This window comes from Sarcophilus harrisii, chromosome 1 (genome assembly GCF_902635505.1).
Source record: "Sarcophilus harrisii chromosome 1, mSarHar1.11, whole genome shotgun sequence".
NCBI lineage: Eukaryota > Metazoa > Chordata > Mammalia > Dasyuromorphia > Dasyuridae > Sarcophilus > Sarcophilus harrisii.
In genome coordinates, this window is record NC_045426.1 from 545,535,967 (window position 1) to 545,559,897 (window position 23,931).

The window sequence follows — 23,931 nt, forward strand, 5'->3', positions numbered from 1 at the left end:
TTTCTTTTCCATTTGGACAATTTTACTTATTTAACCAATTCTTTTAAAACAGTTTTCCAAGCTATTGACTGTTTTCCCACAATTCTCTTGCATCACTCTCATTTCTCCTCTGAATAGTTTTCCTACTTCTCTTATATGATTTTAAAACTCCTTTCTGAGCTCTTCCATGCGTTCTTTCTGGGCTTAGGGTTTTGCCCATAGATGTTCGACATTGTTGTCCTCTTGTGAATTTGGTTCTTGGTCTTACCTGTCACCCTAAAAATTTTCTGTGATCATATTTTTTTTTTCTGCAACTTTTTGCTCAGGTGGGTGGTGGAGGAGCTTTTCCCCTTTCTTTTAAATTTGAGCTCTATTCTCCAAGGGTGAGCAAGTAAGGAATTCAACTGTCAAACTCATTCAACTTGTCGAACAAGATTGTGCAAATCAAAATGATGATAGGTGGTATGACAAAGGGGTAGAGGGGCAGTCTCAAAATCAAGTAGACGTGGGTTTAACTCCTGATTCTAACACATACTGGCCATGTGACTCTGAAATAAGTCACTAAAGGCATCAGGGCTTCATATGACTCAAGACTCCAGTGGTAGGAAAGCTGTTGATCTGCTCTGGCAGAGAGAGTCTCCTCTGCACCAAACCACAGTTCTATGTGAAAGATCTGAATTAAATTAAAGTTGTCCACAAATAAAATGAGATGCCTCATTAATGAGTTGCCCATCGTAGAAAATATTCAAGCAGAAGTTGGATGACAATTTATTAGGAATATTTCTGAGAGAGTTTGTACTTTAGAAAGATATTGTAAGAGATAACCTCCAAGGTCCTTTCCAACTCAGATGTCTAGTAATAATAGCTTGAATTTTTCTAGTATTTTAAGGTTTACAGAGTACTTTTCCAATGATTAAATAATAGAAAGTATGTACTGTTTTGTAGTTTATAAAGTGTTTTCTAAATATTATTACATCTAGTCCTCATAAAAACCTCTAGGAGTTATGTGCTATGTTGGATTCCAGCTCCAGTGAATACCAAGAGGGTGAATGAGAATATCCAAGGCCAGGTGGAAGATATCTTTTGTAATCTTTGTTTATTAATCTGAGCACCAGTGTTAATAAACTCTTTAGACTAGTGTTACATTAACAACAGCTACCTCCAGGTGACACTATATACCTTCCAGGGTGCCTCGGCCTGCGAGGCAGAGTGTGTGGACCCTGGAAGAAAAGAGATAAGGGCAAGAGAGAGGGGACACACAAAATGGAGGCAAGACAAATCCACCTGATCAAGCCTCATTTTAATGGGTGCAATAGTACAGATATATATATAGCAGTAGGAAAGAAGGCAGGGTTATACAAACACAGTACAGGGTAGGGGTCCTAGACAAAGGGTTGGTATCCTGCCCAAGGATGAGCTGCTCAGGTGTTTCTGGTGGTAGGAAGCTCTATGATGTGATTAGGGGATGCCTAGATATCTGCCTATTTAAAGTTAGGGCAGTGCTTGGATGTGATTAGGAGATTCCTATTCAGGAAGTCTTTGGTATGATGTGCTTAGGAGATTCCTATTCAAGGTTAGGAATGTGGCCTTATGTGGCTGTAGATTAGTGCGGGCTCCCCACACCAGGGTTCATACATATACCAAACTTTGACATTTCAATTCACCTTCACTAGCAATGATAAGATATCTATTGTAACAGGCTTGTCAATAGCAGAAATTATCAATGGCAAGGTATTTGTCAAAACAGATTGTAAATAGGAGAAATTATCAATGGCAAGGTATTTGTTAAAACAGACTTGCAAATAGCATAGTGGTGAAGCTTTGTTCCTCTCACATGCATTCTCCATCAAGATTATTCTAAATATGTCTTTATAAGTCATTTTTAGGAAGATGATGAGCCAATAGTTTGAATGGCTTGCTCTAACAGAGAGCAGGTCTCAAGTAATATCTGGACCAGACTCTTGCTGTTCATGGGCTTATTCAATACTGGTCCTCTACAATGCTGTATTCATTTTACAAATGAGGGAATAGAGGCCAACAGAAGGTAAATGTTTGGGGCTATTTTATGTCTGAAGTCATATTTGAACTAAGCTCTTCTTGATCCAAAGAGAATGCTCTATCTGCTGTGCCACTTAGATGCAGCAACCTTAGAAGACTCCTCAAAACAACTCCATAAAATGGACAGTGCAAGTATTATCATCTCCATTTTAGTGAAGAGGAAAGTGAGACAGAGAATTTTAGCAATTTACCCAAAGTTATAGAGTTAGTAAATATTAGAGCTCTGATTTGGACTGGTCTTCTTTTTTTAATTCAATTTAATTTTTACCTAATAGTATTTTTCTTTTTCTTGCTCAGGCAGTTGGAGTTAAATGACTTGCCCAGGGTCACACAGCTAGGAAGCGTTAAATGTCTGAATCAGATTTGAACTCAGGTTCACCTGACTTCAGAAATGGTGCTCCATCCACTGTGCCACCTAGCTGCCCCCTCTAGTAATATTTTTCTAATCATGTGTAAATAAAATTTTCTACATTCATCTTTGTAAGATTTTGAGTCACAAAGTTTTCTCCATCCGTCCTTTCCCTTCCCAAAACAATAAGCATATGGATTATAGATGTATAGTCATGTAAAACATGTTTCCATATTACTCATGTTGTAAAAGAAGAATCAGAACAAAAGAGAAAAAGCATAAGAAAGAAAGAGTAACAACACAAGTGAGAATAAAGGGCTTCAGATGCCATAGTTTTCTTTATATGTGGTCAGCATTTTCCTTTGTGAATCCCTTGGAATTGTCTTGGATCATTGTGTTACTGAGAAGAGCTAAATTTATCATAGCTGATTATCACACAGTGTAGCTGTTATTGTGCACAATGTTCTCCTGGTTCTGTTCACTACACTCAACATCAGTTCATATAAATCTTTCCAGCTTACTCTTCATCAACACTAGTATTCCATTACATTTATATACCACAACTTGTTCCCCATTTGATGGTCATTCCTTCAATTTCCCATTCTTTGACACTACAAAAAGAGTGACAAATATTTCTGCACATGTGGGTCCTTTTCCCTTTTTTATGATCTTTGGGATACTGATCTATTTAATTTTTGCTGGTGTTGCTGGATCAAATGGTATGCATATTTGATAGCTATTTGGGCATAGTTACAAATTATTCTCCAGAATGGTTGGATCAGTTCACAACTACCAATAATGCATCAGTCTCTCAATTTTCCCATCTCCAAAATTTATCATTTTTTTCCCTCAGAGTACCTCAGAATTAGTTTAATTTGCATTTTTTAATCAATAGTGATTTAGAGCATTTTTGCATGACTATAAATAGCTTTAATTTCTTTGCCTGAAAACTGCCTACTCATACCTTTTAATCATTTATTGTAACGACCACACTAGCACCCAGAACACCTCAGAATTAGCCGGAGTTAGGATAAGCAAAAGTCCTCAATCTTTATTCTTGGTCCCCAGACGCAGGATTGAACAGGATAGAAGCAAAATCTCGGCCACCGCCTTCTCCCTCCTCTATGGCCAAGAGTGTGTCCCTGGCTGGTCTTACTCCACTCCCTAGTCCCTCCTGATAGTGGGAAGGACCATTTTCCAAGCATATGCCCATAGAGTATGGTCCAATTGGTAGTTAGCCTCAAGTGCTCGGCAGTCCCGACCTCAGTGCATCAACCCAATAGTTTCAGCCCTCTACATTTTGGTGTATAGTTTCCCCCCCCCTCCCCCCTCCTTCTTCATTTACATTATTGTAGCTACTGTGAATATTGTTTTCTTGGCTCTGCTTGCTTCACTCCACATCAGTTCATATATATCTTTCCATATTTCTCTGGATTTATTACATTTCGTTTCTTACAACACATTCATGGACATCTACTTTATTTTGGAGTATATAGGACTTTATTTTTAATCAATGACTTCCTTAGGGGGAAATCCCAGTAATGGAGTCTCCGTTTCAAAAGCTATAAATAATTTGGCCACTTTATTTGCCCAATGCCAAATTGTTTTCCAAAATGGTTATATCATTTAACAGCTCCATCAACCAAGTATCAGGGTGTCTATCTTTCCACAATCCCTCTAGTATTGACTGTTGTCATTTTTTTTGCCATTTTTGCCAATTTGTAGGACATAAAGCAAACTTCAGGATTGTTTTCATTTATATTTCTCCTGTTTTTAGTATTTAGAAGCATTCTTTCGTGTGGTTGTGAATACTTTGTAATTCTTTTTTGAGAACTGTTTGTCCATATCTTTTGATCATTTCTCTTTTGTCATATATGTATAATGGAATGTCATATATGTATAAAGGAATGATTTACTTCAGGTATAGTCACCTATCTATATATTCCCCTCCAATAAATATTCTCCCCACGAACTCCTCAGTCTCTATGTGGGGATTAAGTGCATAGTTTAGCTTGACTTCCAATACCAGGTTTGAGCCTCAAGCACCCTGATACCTCAAGGTTTACATAGATAGGGTTGGGCTGCTGCATTATTCTATTGTAATCTTAGCTCCAAGGTCACCATGGCTCAAACTCTAAATCCTGTAAGGATGATCTCTAGCATCTAGAACTGAGACCACGCCCTAAACCAAAACCAAGCTGATTTTCATTGGCCACCAACAGGTCCTAGGTCTTGTCCCATTTGATCATTGTTTGGGTGCTGATTGACTCAGATTGAATGTAAATAGCAGTTATTTCTGCTTTGGCCAGAAATCCTCAGTCTTCCCCTTACACCTTTATCTAAGTATCTAAATATCTATCTAACTATCTATCATTTATTTATTTAGATTTTTTTTTTGGACTAGGGGAAAGAGATTTTTTTGCCTCAATTGCTATCTGAATGGGTGCAGCTTCAGACAAACTGAGACCTGTTGAAGACCTTAGCTTAAAAAGACCAAAATCTCTCATTTCATCTAGGACCATCTCCAGTCGACCTAATCTATATCTTGTCACTAGACCCAGTTGGCTCTGGAGGGGAAAGTGAGGCAGGTGCCCTTGCACAGCCCTCTCTCACGTAAATCCAATTCATTTGCATGCATGGTATCACCTCCCTGACATCATGCCCTCTTCCAGAACAAAGGACAAACAACAACAAGAACTGGGGACAAATATCATGGCACAGAAACAACCACCATCAGGTCCATTTCTCAGAGATGGTAAGCCAAGGAAAACAGGTATACAGAGGAAGGCAAGTGTCTCCCTTCTTAGCCATCAGTTCCATGATATCTACAGAGCTGTGGAAGTTTACAGCCAAAAAGATGGCAGAAAAAAAATTAGGTACTTTTAACTTTCCTAAAATTTGATTCAGAACACACATGATCTTTGGAGAACCCAGTTATATCATAAAACAAATGAAGGACATCTGTATAAGCAGCACTTCTGACCTTCTTGAACAGCTTTTATAGAAACAGCTGTCAGGTTGTTAGAAGTCAGTTAAGAACATTAGAAGTCAACTAGCCTATTCAACCTCCCTTTTTGTTTTCTTCCAGATGGGGAAACAGAAGACTAGGGAACCCAACTTTCTGATTTGCCAGGGTTATACAGGAAGTAAGTACAGATTCTGGATTTGAGCTCATGTCATAGGCAGCCCAAACTTGTGTTCTTTCCATTGTATTATGCATAAATATATATATATATATATATATATATATATATATATATATATATATATATATATATATTATTTAATAGCCTTTTATTTACAGGATATATACATGGGTAACTTTACAGCATTAAAAATTGCCAAACCTCTTGTTCCAATTTTTCACCTCTTACCCCCCACCCCCTCCCCTAAATGTCAGGATGACCAGTAGATGTTAAATATATTAAAATATAACTTAGATACACAATAAGTATGATTATGCATAAATATTAAAGTTGAAAGGTACTTCTAGTCTACCCTTTTCATTTTACAGGTGAGGAAACTGAGGGATGCTTAAATCACAGAGCTAGTTAGCTAGGACCCAGACCTTCTGACTCCCAGGCGTTGCTCCCTTTATTGTGCTACACTGACCCTGATTAGCACTGGGTTCCAATTGGAAGGACTGTGGTTCTTAAAAAGTACACATGCAGATGTTATGTGCTGGCTTCCTGATTCTGGTTGCCACTTATACAATCTGATTACTTTGAACAGAAAATCCCCAATTCTGAAAAAGAAATTCTTGTTTCCTAGAAGGATTTTTTTTGCAAGTCATTACTTGGTCATTGATGGCAGTTGGCTGCTGATCACCAATGAACAAATTTGGGGAGGACAAACAGTCTGTCCAGACTAACACATTACTAAACAACATATATGTCTCTTTTTTTGTTCTGTTGGTTTTTTTCAGTTGCATCTGATGCTTCATGACCTCTTTTGGGGGTTTTCTTGGCAAAGATAATAGAGTAGTTTAGCATTTCTTTCTCTGGCTCATTTTTATAGATGAGGAAACCGAGATAAATAGGGTTAAGTGACCAGCCCAGGGTCCCGCAGCTAGTGAATTCAGCCGAGGCTGGATTTGAACTCAGAAAGTTGAGTCTTTCTAACTCTAAACCTGCTCTACCCCCTACCTACCTACCTTAAGGATGCCGTTAGCCATTCCAGTGGTGTGAATCTTTCCTAGTTGAGCAGCAGATCCCAAAGTATGATTTATCTTAAGTTCTCAGAAATGAAATAGCCAGCCAGACTTAGCACATAATGGAGGAAGTATATGCTTCATTTTACTGCACAAGGCTCAAATATTTTGATCTCTACTTTTTAGATTTCAGGCAGATTCTTTAAAAGCAAAATTTTACCAACACCCAGAAAGGCAAGGCTACAACAATTCTGAGACAGCCCTTCAGGCAAGCTGGAAATAGAAATAGATAATAAATAAAATAATAAAATATAATATATAATGATAAAAATAAAATAGGTAAGTTAAAAATAGAATTCACAAAGCATCTTCAATACTACCTTATTATCATTTCTCCCAATTACTCTTTGCAGATACCTTGCTAATTACACTGCCCTGTTATACCACTAGAGGGCACTTTGACACTTGATATTGAAGCTGAAGTCTGAGACTTAAACTAGAGTTTAAGATCATTACTATGAGTATATGTCGATTATCAAAATGCCCAGGAATCAACAGAACTTTCTTCTGGTTCTGATGAAATTCATTAAGTTGCACAAGACCTTCACCAAAAATGATAGATATTGGTTTCTAATATTGATGGTAATGCTATTGGTCTTAGTGCCTTCCTACATACTCAGTCATGCCCATGAAAATGGGTTACTAGTGTATAAAGGAGAAGATGGCAACTGGAATTATTGTGTAGTCCACATATTAGGAAGGGCACTGGTAAACTGGATACACAGGGAAAGCCATTCATGAATTACTGGGCTGATAATGCCTCTGGTGAAATAACCAGAAAAAATGTGTATTTAGTAGTTAATTGAGTATTAACTTACAATAAGCAGCCAGAATAAAAATCCTTTATTATCAATGAAATCATAGAAATCTGGTGAACCTAGATTCTTTGAAGTCATGAGAGCAGCTAGAGAGTCAGTGTTGGGCTTGGAATCGGGAAGCTCTGTGTTCAAATCCAGCCTCAGATAATAGGTGTGTGATCCTGAGTAAGAAATTTAATTTCAATTTTCCTAAGTTTCCTTAGTTGTAAAATAGGAGTGATAAGAGTAACTACTTCATAGAGTTATTATGAGGATTTTAGGAGGTAATTTTAAAACACCTTCACAAAAATGAAAACAAAATCCTGGTTCACTACCTTGTTATATAAATGCTTATTCTCTTCCCTTCCCACATCATCAAAAAAGTCAAGAAGCTGTAGGTGGGCTGATAGCAGGCATAAATTTTACCGGGAAGGACTAGTTTCTGAGTGTGGGATCTGTGCAATTGTGGAAGACAATTGTCTTGTGAGATCTCTGCAAGAAGAAAATTCAAATGGGGATTGATCTGGGAATATAACTGTAGCTCACCTTCAGAGAGATGAAATGCTACCAAAGTCCTCCTCCAGGGACCTTTGATGTCAATTCTGGATTCTCACAGGTTATACCAGTGCAGTGGTCAGGTTGTTGGCCCTAGAGTTAAGGAAGCCTGAGTTCAGGATAAAGCTCTTCCATGTACTAGCTGCACAAAGTTAAATGTGTCACTAAACTTCTTTGGATTTGAGATTATTTTTGTAAAATGAAGGAATAAATGATCTCTCAGCTTCTTTCCAGTACTACCACACCAGGAGTCTACCTAGGTGGGAAGCCTTATTTGTCAGAGTCTATATGTTCAGTCTAGCTAAGCTTTAGCTAAGCTAAGCTCTTGGTAGAAACGTCATCAGTAGGTGATACTGTTATACTACCTATGACATGGACAAAAGCATAAAACTGTTGCTCAAGGTGACAAGTCATAAAATACTAATTACAATAGTGTTTGGAATCAATAGTGCTCACTAGCTTTCTGCATTGATAAGAAAAACAAAATTAGAATGTTGATTGATAAAGGAATAGAATAAACCCCCGGAAAGACAAGTATGGGACTCATTTAACTATCAATTTGAATGTGTTAGAATAGAAAGGATAAGAGGAAAATGGACAAATCAGATAAAAATATAACAAGAGTGATTAATTATCCAGGGTTAAAATGATTGGGAGAGATTAGAGGGAATAAATCTTTTGATTCTTTAGGGGTTGAGGGAAGATACTATATTCTAAACAATTTAGAGCAGTGGTTCTCAAATTTTTGTTTTCAGTATCTTTATCCTATTAAAAATTATTGAGGATCTCTCCAAAACGTTTTTGTTTATCTGGATTAAATTTATAGACATTTACCGTATTGGAAATAAAAACTATTTTTGAATTTGTAGACCCTCTAAAAGGATTTCAGAGATCCCCAGGATTCTCTAGACCATACTTTGAGAACCACTGGAGTATCCACAACCATTGACTACTGAATCAAACTACTGACTACTACAAGATCATTGACATAAGTTCAACCAAGAGAATATAAATGGCTCAAAAGATATTGTCAACGATGCATTAATTTTATGAAATAGTCACTGCTTATCCCTCTTTAAAAGCCTAAAAGCTAAGCAAGCTCATAGCCCAGCCTAGACACAACATCTTTCTTTAGGACATAAAATAACAAGTGCAATCATCATGTGTAAATGCAACTTCATCACAATATTAAGACTTCCCAGAACCGTACTTTTCTGCTCTGTTGTTCTTTCTCCTTCCTATTCAGTTTATAGACAGGGAAGGTGGATAGAATGTTGAGCATGATGTCATCTTCCTGAGCTTAAATCTGTTTCCATTTGGGAAGAGAAACTAGTCACTGTCGTCATGGTCCTGTGTCACTGTCACCTTGTCACCATCACTGTATCTCTGTTTCAATGGCACCATTCCCTGTCATTGTTTCTGTGTCACCACAATCATGTCCCAGAGTTCCTGTCATTATGCTCCGTCACTTGGTCACTGTGTAACCTTGTCATTGTGACTGGGTACCTACCATTGACTCACCAGCATTGTGCCCATTTGTCACCATCATCATTTTCTCCTATCACCATCCCATGTTATCATCACCATGGTGATGCCTCTGTCTCTGTCATCATGTCACTGTAACGATGTCACCTACACGAAGTTACCTGTTCATGATGTAGCTATCACCTCATTATTTTATTTCCTCATCACTATCGCTACATTACTCATTGTGATTTTGTAGCCAGGTCTTTCCCTCTCCTTCATTCTTTCTAATAGTCCTGAGTTTTGATTTTTTTTTTTTATTATAGCTTTTTATTTACAAAACATATGCATGGATAATTTTTCAGCATTGACTCTTGAAAAACCTTCTGTTCTAACTTTTCCCCTTCATCCCCCCACCCCCTTTCTTAGATGGCAGGTAGAGCAATACATGTTAAATATGTTAAAGTATATGTTAAATACAATATATGTATATATATATTTATACAGTTATCTTGATGCACAAGAAACATCGGATTTAGAAAGAAAGAAAATTTCCTGAGAAGGAAAACAAAAATGCAAGCAAACAATAACAGAAAGAGTGTAAATGCTATGTTGTGGTCAACAGTCATTTCCCAGTGTTCTTTCACTGGTTGTAGTTGGTTCTGTTCATTACTGATCAATTAGAATTGATTTGGTTCATCTCATTGTTGAAGAAAGCCACATCCATCAGAAATGATCTTCAAACAGTATTGTTGTTGAAGTGTATAATGATCTCCTGGTTCTGCTCATTTCACTCAGCATCAGTTCATGTAAGTCTTTCCAAGCCTCTCTGACATCATCCTGCTGGTCGTTTTTTATAGAATAATATTCCATAACATTCATATACCACAATTTATTCAGCCATTCTTCAATTGATGGGCATCCACTTAGTTTCCAGTTTCTGGCCACTACAAAGAGACCCGCCACAAGCATTCTTGCACATATAGGTCCCTTTCCCTTCTTTAAAATCTCTTTGGGCTATAAGCCCATAGTAACACTGCTGGATCAAAGAGTGTGCACAGTTTTTGTTATCATCATCATGTAACTGTGTCAATGACATCATACCCTGATGTCACTATTTTCATGGCACATAATTACCATCACTCTATCACATCACCATTTTATATTTGCTTTATAACCTTGTTATTATTACTGGGGTGATGACCAATATGTCTCCATCACTGTGGCAACTTTTCTTATTCACCACATCACTATCATTATATCATCACTATCACTATATTCCCATATTATCGTTCCCATTTTCCCTCTGTTACCATCATTCTGGTACCTTGTCTTTGTTACAGTGTCACCTTATAGCATTATCTAGTCATGGTGATTGCTTTCATATGCTGGCTAGAAGCATCATCAGACTAGGAAAGAGGCTTAAGGCTTTCTTAGGTATATTAGTAACAACTGCTGACTTCCTCCCTTCTTAGCTCAATGGCATGGATAGCAGTGAGCCACCCAAAATAATCAAAAGGTTAATATGCTGAAAACAAAACTGAATGTGAAGAAACATCAGGAGCATCAAGATGTACTTTATGACTTCAGGCAGTGGTATTTAATATGTGAAATAGTAAAGAGTAGGAATTGTAACTGTAAATCTATTTAATTATCCACCATAAGAGCCACACAGATCCAGAAAGGGAATTAGTGGAAAATGAGATGATTGCTTTCAGAATACCAAAATGCTCTTATTATCTAACATAAATACTTCTAAAGATAATAGACTTTGCCTCCAATAGTTTGTAAACTTTAGGTTTTAGCTAATCACTTCCTTGTGAAGTCATTACTGAATAATGCCCAATTTCATCTTTGCTCCCTCCTTGAGTTTTCTAAATCTCATCTTGATCTTCATCAGTCCCTAATTATTGGCATATTTCAAAGGATCATAGGTTTGGCATTAGAATGGACCTTCCAGGTCACCCATTTCAACCTTCCCATTTTATAGATGAAGAAACTGAGTTCCAGAAAGGTTCAGACTGTAAAAATCGCAACCAACACTCAAATGATAGTGCTTTGACTCCAAATCCAAACTCTTTGTCTGTATGCATATATTATCTCCCATCCCTTTTTCCTGAAGGAAATAGATACTTTGGGCTCAGTAACTATCATTTAAAAAATGTGTCTCTCTATTAGATATTTAATTGATAATTGTTGAATAAAGTTGAATAATATGATCTAGAAAGAGTATAAACAAAACATAGCCTCAAAGAGCTCCATAAATGAAGCTCCATTAAAACAATGATGCTTTGTGATTTGTATGGAAAGATGGAAAAGAAGGATAGAATAGAATGATAAAAAATGAAGGTTGATTGTTGTATATTGCAAATAAAATAAAGTATTGAGTATGAAAAACAACCTCCCAAAGTATATCTTACCCAGTTATATTGCTTGCTATTCATCTCAATGATTAGGAGAAGTAAAAGTTCAAGTTCTGTACTCACATCCTCCTTTCTTTAGATGATTAATTTGTGTATAATGAGTTGTCTTTCTCTGTCCTGAGCTATGTCCTGCTTTGGATACAACATTGTGCTTTTGAGGAAACTTTTGAGTACTGCAAGGCTTTTGGAGCAGAGCACCAGTTTTGGCAGGTCCTATTAAACCAAAAATGCTTTAAAGGTTTTAAGGTGATTTATTTTATAGCAATTCATGAATACCATAAGTTAAAAGGCTATGTGCTCAGTCAGCCAACAAACATTTTATTTAAGTACCTACTATGTGCTAGTACTGGACTTAGCAATGGAAATAAAAAAGGATGAAAAAGATAATGCCTGTCTTCAAGGAGCTTACAATCAAATGAGGGAAAACAACAGGCAAAAAGAAGCTGAAAGAGGAAGAGGAAAGGACCAGAAGCATGATAATGAATTCCTGAGTAGTACAGCCAGCTGGGAAATGAAGAGCATTAGTTAGTGGAGTACCCTCCTTAAAATGAGGTACTGACTCTATTTCTACTCTCTCCAATCAAAAGGAGGGACCCCAGGGGTAGGGGGAATCAATGAAGTATGAGTTCCAGGGCTGAAGAGATCTTATAGGACACTCAGTTTCCCAGAGGCATGATAATAAAGTCCAAAAAACTGCAGTCATTGGGGAAATATCCAAACACAGAAGATTATCAAACTGAATAATTGACCTTACTATATTCATAGCAACATATTCTTCCAAACTTTTGTTAAAAGTATTGAGAGTTTGGGTTTTCTTTTTTTTTTTTTTTCTTTTTGCTTTACAAATAGAAAAGAAGACAAAAAGAAGTTGCAATGAAATGAAAAAATGACCTATGAATTCATCATGGATAAACAAAGAAAGAAACTGGAAGCATTTTATGTCAGAAGGAAATAAGGATCCTGATTATATGAAAAAAATATCTCACTGATTCAGCCAACTTCAATAGACTTGTGATGGAGAGGATCCAAAAAGAGGACTATCGGAACTAAATATAGATCACAAAATAGTATTTTCACCTTTTTTTATTGTTGTTTGCTTGCTTTTTATTTTCTTTCTCATTTCCCCCTCTTTTTTGGTCTAATTTTTCTTGTGCAACATGATAAAAGTAGAAATATATATAGAAGAATTATACATGTTTAACATATATTGGATTACTTGCTGTCTAGGGGAAGGGATGGGGGATAAGAGGGAGAAAAATTTGGAATACAAGAATTTGCAAGGGTGGATGTTGAAAACTATCTTTGTATGTATTTTGAAAATAATAATCTATTATTTTTTAAAAAAGAAAAATATCTCACCTTGCAGTATACATAATGAGCATTTACAGAAAGACCATCATGATATTTATTGCAACTCACATAATCAACATCTATGCAGAGGATGGAAAAGTTAAAAAATCCTAAAAACTTTGATAGCACCATCCAAATTAAATAAAAAAATATATTTTAATAATCAATTATTTTGATTCAAAGATGAGTGTAAGGGAGGATGTTTGAAAATATATCTCTAAATTTAGAGGTAAGTGGTTGATTGGAAGATGTCAAAAATAGTGAACTCTAATTAAATCACAGAAATTAAACTATTTTCTAACATGTAGAAATTCAATTTAATCCAGTCTGGAAGTCATTTCCAAATTAGATAACTACATACATTCAATCTATTATCTTATTAGAGCAAAGATCAAAATAAATATCCCATTTGAAGAAAGAATAAAAATGAGAAATAATGGTGTGCAGTTAAAACAATTCCAATTTGACTATTTGAATACAATTATTGAAGTTAAAAATTAGGAAATGGATAAAAGGACAAATATTAACATAGATTTTTACTATTTCTAAGGAAGTTCAAACCATTGTTTAAGTCAGTTACTACAATAAGAAAGTGAAAAGAATAAGCAAACTAGAAATATTATGTGCCTACTATTTGCCTAGCACTGTGCTCAGTACTGGGGATACAATCAATAAAAACAATATAGTCCCTACAATCTAATGAGAGGTGAGATAACACAAAAGGAGGCAGGAAAGGAAAGAAGGAACATCTTGTTCAATGGAGATGAAACCAAGATGAAAATCATTTGCAAAATGGAGTGAGTTGAGATGCCATTGGGAGGAATTTGGTACTCTGGTTTTTCATCCTTCTGGACAGAGGAGAGAAATAATTGAGAGAAGGGAGATCAATCAAGTGAGGAAGAACCATATTGTTTCCTGGAGTTGAAAATGAGGTAGAACAGTAGGTACAAAACAGAGTGAGCTGGGGATCTAATTTCAGCCCCTTATTAAAGGAAATCTGCAATGTAATTAAAATATTATCTTATTCTTTCCCCAGAATTATTCTGAGAGTTAGGTGGTATTTTTAATCATACCTGTTTTCTAGATGAGGAAGCTGAAGTAAATGTGGCTAAGATGCTATTTGTTGTTCTTCACATGACATTCCATTTCCTGAGTCAATTGCCTTTGTATTGACTCTTTCTCATGCTTATTACCTCTGCCCCTTAGAATCCATTATTTTCTTAAAAATTCAAATACTATCATCTCCAGGATGCCTCTCCTGACTATTTCAGCTACTAGTGTCCTCTACCAAGCACCTTATATTTATTTCATATATTATTTTACATATAATTATATAATGTGTTGTCTTCCCCATTTTTGTTTTTAATAATCACAGCATATAGCATTCTGTGTCTAGCATATAATAGGGACTTTAATGCTGGCTTATTAAGTGCCTGGGCATTTCCTACATTGATATTTCTCCTACTCAATTCAACTATCCCAGCTCCATAATATCCATGATGTGAAAGTTTTTGAAGCTGAAGCTCCCTTCCCAATCCAGCTGCCTCCAGGGTTTGTTATTTATTGATTCCATAGAGTAAGCTTGCACTTCACTGCAGCCAAAACTCCACCCCCTAAAAAAAGTATTCCAGTTGTGCTATATAAGTGCAAATAATGGAAAACAACAATTTTTTTATCCAAAGAATTAAAATTGCAGGCGATCTGAAGAGCAAAGGAGAGTTATTAGGTAGTCACAAGTTGCTTATAATTATCAAAAAAATTACACAGGAATAGGCAAAGTTATATATGTTATAAGTTAGGTCATAATACACACAAGTATGATACAAGTCTCAGATAAAATCCTAATACCCCTTAATGCTAGGGCTTTCTCTCTGTTGATATTTGTATATGGCAGTTTACATATTGTCTCACTTCATTAGAATATGAATTCCTTATAAGGAAGGACTGACACTTTTTTTTTTTGTATCTTCAGAATTTAACATAGTACCTGCCAGATATAGGAATTTGATAAATGCTTGTTGACTGATTGACAAGAGATATCACAAGGCAACTTATTATTCAGTGCAAACTTATTCTAACACAGGTCCCAGAACAGAGCATTCCTCCTCAGGGTTGGAAGATGGAGACAAATTCAGCTAATATATTCAGATATACAGCTCTTATGATAAATCTAAGGAATTTGTCCTCTCCTAACTCCCCTAGTGAGGATGATTTATCTGTCTCCTGGAAGAGCACAATCACACAGTCATTGGTCCCTTATACATATAAAGAAAACAAACACAAACCATATTTATTCTTCCAGGAATCATTGAGAAGTTACATACACAACACATAAGCAAGGGAGCAATATTCATGAGCTCCAGACTCCATTGATCATTCCACAAGCCTTCTCTGGCTAATCACCTCTATGCTCTTTCCATATCACTCCCTACAAGATACTATATTTGGTTAGTTGAAAGAGTATTTTAATACTATTCTTCAAGGTTTCTCTTGTTTACATGTCCTTCCAAATACAACCCAAATAAAACTGTTTAATTCATTATTTTTCACTAATATGACAGCATGGTGTTGATATTGGTATTATATGTCCACAGGAGTAAATCAATGTCAGCTCAGAGAAAGATGGGAAAATGTGTCATGGTAGATGGGGATCTGTGTTGGACATTAAAGAATTGATAGAATATGGGCATTTGGGAGGGAGGAGAAAAGTCATGTCAGGTAGGAGGGAGCATTTAGGCAAAGGCAAAAATGTATGGTGATATGTTTAGGGGACCCAAAGTAAAATGATCTAGCTGGAGTGCTGAGTTTTTGTTGTGAAGTACTGAAAAGCAAAGTTGAGCTTCAGAAGGGAAGTTTTTAGTAAGATTTAAATACAACTTCCAGCAATGGTTAAATGTTGCTTAAAAACTGCTTAGTTCACCACCTGCTCTTAGTTTAATTGATAGTTGGAAAGCTGGAAATCTCACTTCTTACAATTAGAGTATCAATGCTGAAGGTACAACTGCTTAAACCCAACCCAATATTTTTCTCTACAAGACAAATCAAATCTAAATAGATGAACATAAAGAAGGGCATTTTCAGTTCTTCTTTGGTTCTAGACCCAAAACTGAAGGCAAAATACAATCAGGTTCCTGGTGAGAATAAAAGGAAGGGGAAATATTCAAGGTATGAATGGACTTCTGCAGTTTCTCTACTCTGAGTCTTAAGAAGAGGAATCTGAGAAGATGATGGAATAAGTCAGAAAACCTCAGGGTCTCCAAATTTTCTCCACAAAAAGAAATATCATCTCAAAGTGAATGTAGAGCAGGAATAAAAGTCAGGGTGAAGTGATGGTCCTTTTAAGACAACTTGAGAACCCCATAGGAAAGATTTGACCTCAGGGTGGTATTTTGGCTGCTGAAGTACAAATACCTCCAGGCTTACTCCATGGAATCAAGAAATAGTGAGCTCTGGGGGCAGCTGGGTTGGGAAGGGAGCTTCAGACTCAAGAATTTCCACCACATGGATATTGTGGGGGTGGGATGGTTGAATTGAGTAGGAGAAAACTGAAGAACTTTCCACTGACAAGGGACACAACCAGAGTTGTGCTGATCAGACACAGTCTTGGGCTGTGCAAAAAGAGTAAGATCTATTGGAACATGGTGAGTATGGTAGCAGAAGTATGGGGACCTGATGTGAGCATTTACAGGAGACCCGAGTCTTGGCTTCAGTTTTCAGGGCAGAGGACAATTAAAATTTGTAGGAGGACCACAGGGAGCAAGAGCATTTGCTGGATAGCATGCCTAGCTCAGACGCCTGGGATATCATTCCCATATCTTAGGATTGGAAACAAATTACAAAAATAAGTTTCTAAAAACAAAACAAAACAAAACAAAAATGAGTAATCACAGGAAAAAGAACCCAACCATAGATAGCTACTATGGGAATAAAAAGGCTCTGGGTTCAAAAATAGTAGAAGTAAAAAAGAAAAGACATTCCTTTTTAAATGAGAAATGTCAAAGGGTCACAAGCCCAAAATGAGTTCCCTGAAGAACTTTTAAAAGATCTTAAAAATCAAATAAGAGAGATCATGGAAAAATTAGGGGAATATAAAAGCAATACAAAAAAAATAAGAAAATTGTGAAAAGAAAGTCAATCAACTAGAAGAAAATTAAAAAAAAAAAAACCTTAAAGAAATAACTCTGAAAACTATAATTGGGAAAGGAAAAGCTAATGATATTATAAGACACTAAGAAATAATAAAACAAAGTCAAAAGAATGAAAAGAATAAAAGAAAATGTTAAATGTCGTCAGAAAATCAATTTATGTAGAGAAAAGATCGAGGAGGGACAATATAAAATTTGTTGCACTACCTGAAAATTAAAATTTAAAAAAAGAATCTTTATACCATATTACAAGAAATTATTAAGGAAAATTATTCTGAAGTTCTAGGACAAGAAAGTAAAGAAGAAATAGAAAAAAATCTCATCTATTGAAATTCTTCCCTTAATTTAAAAAGTTAAACTTCTGATCCTACAGCAAAAAATAATATTCTCCCTCCTCTGTTTTTCCTAAAACACTTTATGTAGATCCCTTGTTTGTTCCATCATATCCTAACTTCTACTATAATTATTTGTGTATATTTCAGATCTGTCTTTATAGATTGCGAAGTTTCTGAAAGACAGGAATCTTTTTGGTTTTTCATCTATATATACCCATCATCTAATACAGTACTTTACACACAGTAGGTACTTAAAAGTTATTTGTTGAAATGAATTGATATTATCATCTGAATTATGAAATTGGTGCTCACAATTATAGCATTCTATCATAAGGGGAAGTCTTGAATTAGGGAATGGGTTATTTAATGGGTTCCCAACAAGTCAATCACAATCTACTTCTAACACACAATCTACTTCTAACACAATCTACAATCTAACTTCTAAGACTAGTCAGATGTCTGGCATAATCATCAACTCCCCCCTTCCCTACTATCATTTCGCAATTTCATTAGCCCTTGAAAAAATACGACACCCCAAGTTAAGGATTATTATTTTTGACCTTTCTTCATATCCCCAGGACTTAGCACAATATCTAGAATGTAATTGATATTTAATAAATATTTGACAATTTGACTTAAGAAGCCCTGATTTCTCCTGATCTTTTTTTCTTTTTACAAATGAAAGCTCTAAAGTTCATGGAAGTTAAATAATTTGCCCTGATTGTGGAGCCAGGATTTGCCTCTAGATACTTTCCACCATATCATCTTTCCTGTCATCATACTTCTTACAGAAATGCCTTTAAAAAAAAAAATAAGACAATGTGTCTGGGCTTTCACAGTACTGGGTGGAGTTCTTTAGTTCTTTTTTAAAGTTTGCTTTATTACTCTCCTGCCAGTTGTAGCTTGGCTGACTTTTTATATGATATGCAGTAACCGCTGTTGTTTGTAGTTCGACAGACAGACTTGGCAGAGTTCACTGTTGTCCTGGGGCCATTAGGTAAGGATGAGAGAACGAGGGGGTGGGGGAAGGTTGGGGATGAATTTCAGAAATGTCGGGAGCCAATGACAAAGCTTGTGGGTTTTTGCCTGGGCCAATGTGGCCTATGAGTGGCCGCGGTTCCAGAACTGGTTGTCCAGGCTTGGTTCTGGCTAGCAACGGTACGTACAGTACATCTGGCAGTGCTGGGCTCCTCTCTGTTAGCTTATTTTAGCCTTCACGGATATTACACACAGTCAGAAGCTGGGCCTTTCACTGGTGGGAGAAAGCGGGAAGAAGCCCATACTTCCAACCACAGTCATATTTTTCTCCAGGGCATAGGGCAAATGCAATTACATCTGTGACCAATTTGCACAGCTGGGAATGCAGCCTTCTGACTGAAACATTTATTTGAGATTTGATTCTCCGGGGAGCTAGGGATCCATACAGGAAGTAGGGTTCAGAAAGTATTAGTTGTCTCCATGTGAAGGTAAGAAGGAGTTTAATAAAAAATGTGATTTACTTGTGCCTTTGCAAACTACCAATGAGGGCCTGCTTTTTCCTTAGCCTCAGGCAATTTTCTAGAAAAGAAACCATCAACATGGATAAACAAAGAGATGGAATTCCTATTGGCCCAAATACAATACTTACCCGAAGCAGGAGTGAAGAGAATTCTGGCCTGAGGCTTGGAGACCTTGATACAGACCCAACTTTGTCCCTGCCTCCCTGAGAGACCTCAGGCAAATAAATATCTCTGATCTTTCTGGGTATCAGTTTACTTGTTATTTGCAAAATGACAAGATGAGCCCAGGTAACCCTCAGATTTTCTGATCCTTTTGAGGGCATTTGGTAATGTCAGCAGGAATTATAGCTGAGTACGATTTCTTAATAATATTGGGCAATCCTAATTGTGAGGTGAAGTAGAAAGGTTCTTCTTGTACTAAATGCTATAGAGGTTAGGGTGTATTTATGTGCTACTGAACTTTGGTGAGAATGAAAGATGTTGTATGGGCATATTGGGCACACAGGATTAACTTCTAGCATTAGTGCTAGAATTCTGAAATATAAAGGAATTAAACACAACCCTGCCCTCAAAGAGCTTACAATCTACTTGGAGAGAAAAGGCATGAGCATAAAGGGGCAATTTAGATGCAGTTCCCCTTCCCACCCAGACTTCAGTGAACTTTTTTCTTAATATTTTACTGATGTCTTGTTTTTACGTCATCTTCATTTCCAAATATTTCTCTTCTTCCAATCATCCTTTGCAACAAAGAATTAATAAGAGAAAGAAAAAAAGCCATTCATTCAGCAAAACTGACCAAGACATCATCCAACTCTAGAGCATATGAAATATTCCATACCCCTAGTCTTTCAGTCAACAAGCATTTATTAAGTCCTTATCACATTTCAAGTCCTAAGGGTATAGATATAGATACAAACAAAAAGGACAGTTCCTACCATCCAGGAGTTTACATTCTCATGAGGGAATCTGAAAAGGGGAGAAGTGTGATAGCCACAAGTTAGGAAGGATGGCTGATCTGGGCTCTTCATTCAAATGAAAAATCTGAGAGTAACTTTCCAATGGGAGAAGATGACTGTAGGGGAAGAGAAAAAAGGTAGCTAAAACATAACAGAGGCGTGCAACAAGAGAATAGTTTGGTTCTGCACACATATATTGTATCTAGGATATACTGTGACATATTTAACACATATAGGACTGCTTGCCATCTGTGGGAGGGGGTGGAGGGAGAGAGGGGAAAAGTCGGAACAGAAGTGAGTGCAAGGGATAATAACGTTGTAAAAAAATTACCCTGGCATGGGTTCTGTCAATAAAAAGTTATTATAATAAAAAAAAAGCATAACAGAGGCTCAATGCACTTCCCCCATTTTAAAAAGCTGATCAACAAACATGAACATTTTAATATAAAAACAAGAACAGAAAAAAATGGGAAACCATATATATATATATATATATATAATATATATGTATTTATACATGTATATGTCTCTGTGTGTATATATTCATTCATACACATATATGTACATGTATATTTATATATACATATATGTGTATAGGTTATATATGGGTATATATATGCATATATATATAGTGTGTGTATACACACATATATCTAAACCCAAGTTGTACATATGTATGTATACGTATAAATATATATCACACACACACACACACACATATATATACATACATATATACAACTTGGGTTTTTTAAGCTATGCCCTGTTTGTTTTCTGAAGGCCCTTCTACTCCCATTTCTTATAAATGTTTTGTTGATTTACTTTTTTTTATCTTTTTAATTTATGGAATAAAACAAGTATTTCTGTAATAGAGCATAACAATTGTTTTTCCAAATCTTCATCAATAGGTCTCACTCACTCTCCCCACAACAATTCTCCCCCTAAAATCAATGCATTTTAAAATTATTATTTTATACATTAAATGCATTATGCATAAAATGCATTAAAATAACTTTTAAAATCTTAATTAATTAAATACAAAATAACTTCCTGAAGTTATTTTGACAATCAAATAAGATTGTGTACCAAAGTGTTATATAGTTCAATGTTTCTGTAACATAGTATAACAATTACTTTTCTAAATATTTATCAATAAGTCTCACTCCCCCCACAACAATTCTCCCCCTAAAATCAATGCATTTTAAAAATATTAATTAGACATTTGAGTAAAAGTCAAGAAACTGGGGTTACAGTTAAATTCTCTGAGTTACCTTTCCCTAATCTGTAAAATGTGGCTACTAATATTATTCCTAGCTACTTCCTGAAGTTATTTTGACAGTCAAATGTTATATTCCTAAATGTTATATATCTAAAATGTTACATAATTCAATGTGGGATATGATTATGAAGATGAAGTATTTAATTATTTTGGGGAAAAGGTTCAGTGTCCCCAAATGTCCTAACTTTTCTATTTCCACATCTTTCCTTCCTCTCAGTCCTAGTTCTAGGACTTACTATGATTTCCACCATGTGGTGGCCTGGATGTCCCCTCCAATCCAGGGGCAGGGTGGAGAGGAGCAAGGGTGTGGGAATATAACTTGTACTGAACAATTAAAGAAATGCTAATTTCTTATCCTAAAATAAAAAAAACCCCAACAACTTAAAACCCTTCAATAATGAATCTCATCACAACAGTGTTTCTCCATTCCCACTGTGCTCTGTAGTTTACAAAAACATTTTCATTTCTATATCTGGAATATGTAAATAAACTTTAATATAAATCTGGAATAAATTATTCATGATCCCTGCTGTACTGCATATTGACTCAAAAAAAACCACATATTAACATTATTTAAATTCTATTGTATTTTTTTTTTTTGGCTAAATATTTCCCAATTACATTTTAATCCATTTCAGCTGCTTTCAAATGTTGTTGCAATGTGATCTATTTCATGTGTTTGACATCTATGTTGTGGATTATCTATTTTTCCAAATACATGCAAACACATTCACTTCAGCAAAATTTTCTTCCTTTTTTCCTTATCCCTCCCCAAGACTGCAAGCAATCCAATATGGGTTAAACATATGCAATTTTTCTAAACATCAATATTCATCATGTTGTGCAAGAAAAATCAGATCAAAAAGAAAAAAACCATGATTAAAAAAAAATAACCACTAAGCAAACAAATACAACAACAAAAAGATGAAAACACTATGCTTTGATCCATATTCAGTCTTCATACTTCTCTCTCTGGATGCACATGGCTCTTTCCATCTGAAGTCTGTTGGAATTGCCTTGAATTAGACTAGGAATTGCCTTGAATTAGACAACTTGTCCTAGTACAGGTAAGGAACGTGAAAGCCAGAGGTTAATTGACTGCTCCAAAATATACAGGGAATTGGGGACAGAAACAGAATTGAATCCAGGTGATCTGACTCCAGACCCAGTGCTCTTTCCACTATATCAAGACTGGAGTTCACAGACTAGATTTGGAAGCTGTGTGACCTGGCTCTGAGCCTCAGTTTCCTCATCATTAAATGAGGGTAATGATATTTGTAATACTTATCTCAAAGGGGAGGGGATACTCTTGCAGATTATATGACACTATTAAAGTGTCAGCTTTTATTAGAAGTTTTGTTTATCAATATTTTCCACTGTGGGATGAATAAGATTCATGGCTTTTGCCAAACCACCCAAAACCAGCTGGACTCTGGAGTTTACAAAATAATTTCTCTTATGTATTTCAAAGATTGGGTTGTGTGGTTTGGGCTCCCTTCTTTTCAGGAAAAAAAAGCCTCCAGCAACCTACAAAGCCTATCTTTGTAGGCTCTTTAAAATCATTCTTGATTGTGACTTCTACAATTTCTTCTCTGGCCTTCCCAGGAAAAGGTCTGGGGACTTCTCAAAGTTTGGACACATTTGCCATGACCTTCCATTGTTCGGTAGAAACTGCCATGATTCTGAATCTTGGAACGGCATCAAGTGGTACCAACAACTTCAGAAAATAGATAAATAAGCATCCCAGGGTATAGACAAACCGAGCAAAGGGGGCTTTTGTGCTTGAGACTAAAAAGGTGAGAGGGCCATTCAAAGGCTGCCAACAGTCAAAATAGACCAGCTCTGGCAAAGCTGGTGGATGGGATCCAGTCCTTTGCAAACATCCATTTCCAAACTCCCTGAAGTACACACTGACAAAATGGCTGGAAAAGAGGTTAGATGATGCGGGGAACAAGGGTAGAATGGCTTTAATGAGCCAAAAAATGTGGTTTCAAGAACCCCCTGCTTCCAATGCTGGGGCTCAGCTCTCTGCCAGCCAAGGCAGAAATTTGTTTTCATTGAAGCAAACACCCAGACCTAGGAGGGGGCTCTTGTTATCTGAGCCAGTCCCCTTCACATTCAGTTCCTTGTGAGAAAAGACGTTTGAACTGAAAGAGGGTTGTTGAGAACCCTGAATAGGGAATGCGGGCCCAGAGAAAATCTTTGCTGAGATTTTGAAGTTGTTTGGTCCTCCTGAGGCTCCCTGTGGTAAAAGGTGTTTATTATACAGTGAAGTACTGGTTGTTTGGTGACCTGGGTTGTTGTTGGTGTTTTGGGGGTTTTCCTCCTCTTCCTCCTTTAGAGTTTCCTGGCCGTTTATCCCTTCATGTCTGAGTTGTCTAGTGAAGAGGAAGAAAGGAATCTAAAGAGAAATTCAAACCTACATGTTTTGTACCCTGATCACAGTTCTGGTAAAAGGTCTGATTTAGGAGGAGAAATGCCAGCTGTCAGAGCCTCACCTCTATTTTTTTACCATAGGAATTGCTAAACTCC

General features: G+C 36.3%; 1 long non-coding RNA gene across 2 annotated transcripts in view; it reads left to right on the forward strand.

Annotated features, from left to right (window-relative positions):
• The window catches only part of LOC116420636, a 102,020-nt gene that overhangs the window by 11,091 nt on the left and 66,998 nt on the right, over window positions 1–23,931 (forward strand). Inside the window, exons 2-3 of one of the 2 annotated variants that reach the window (XR_004231013.1) lie at window positions 5,475–5,532; window positions 12,685–12,952. This is a non-coding gene — a long non-coding RNA (uncharacterized LOC116420636). Of the gene's footprint in view, window positions 1–5,474; window positions 5,533–12,684; window positions 12,953–23,931 lie in introns of those variants that run through there. The other variant, XR_004231012.1, reaches the window with a different exon arrangement.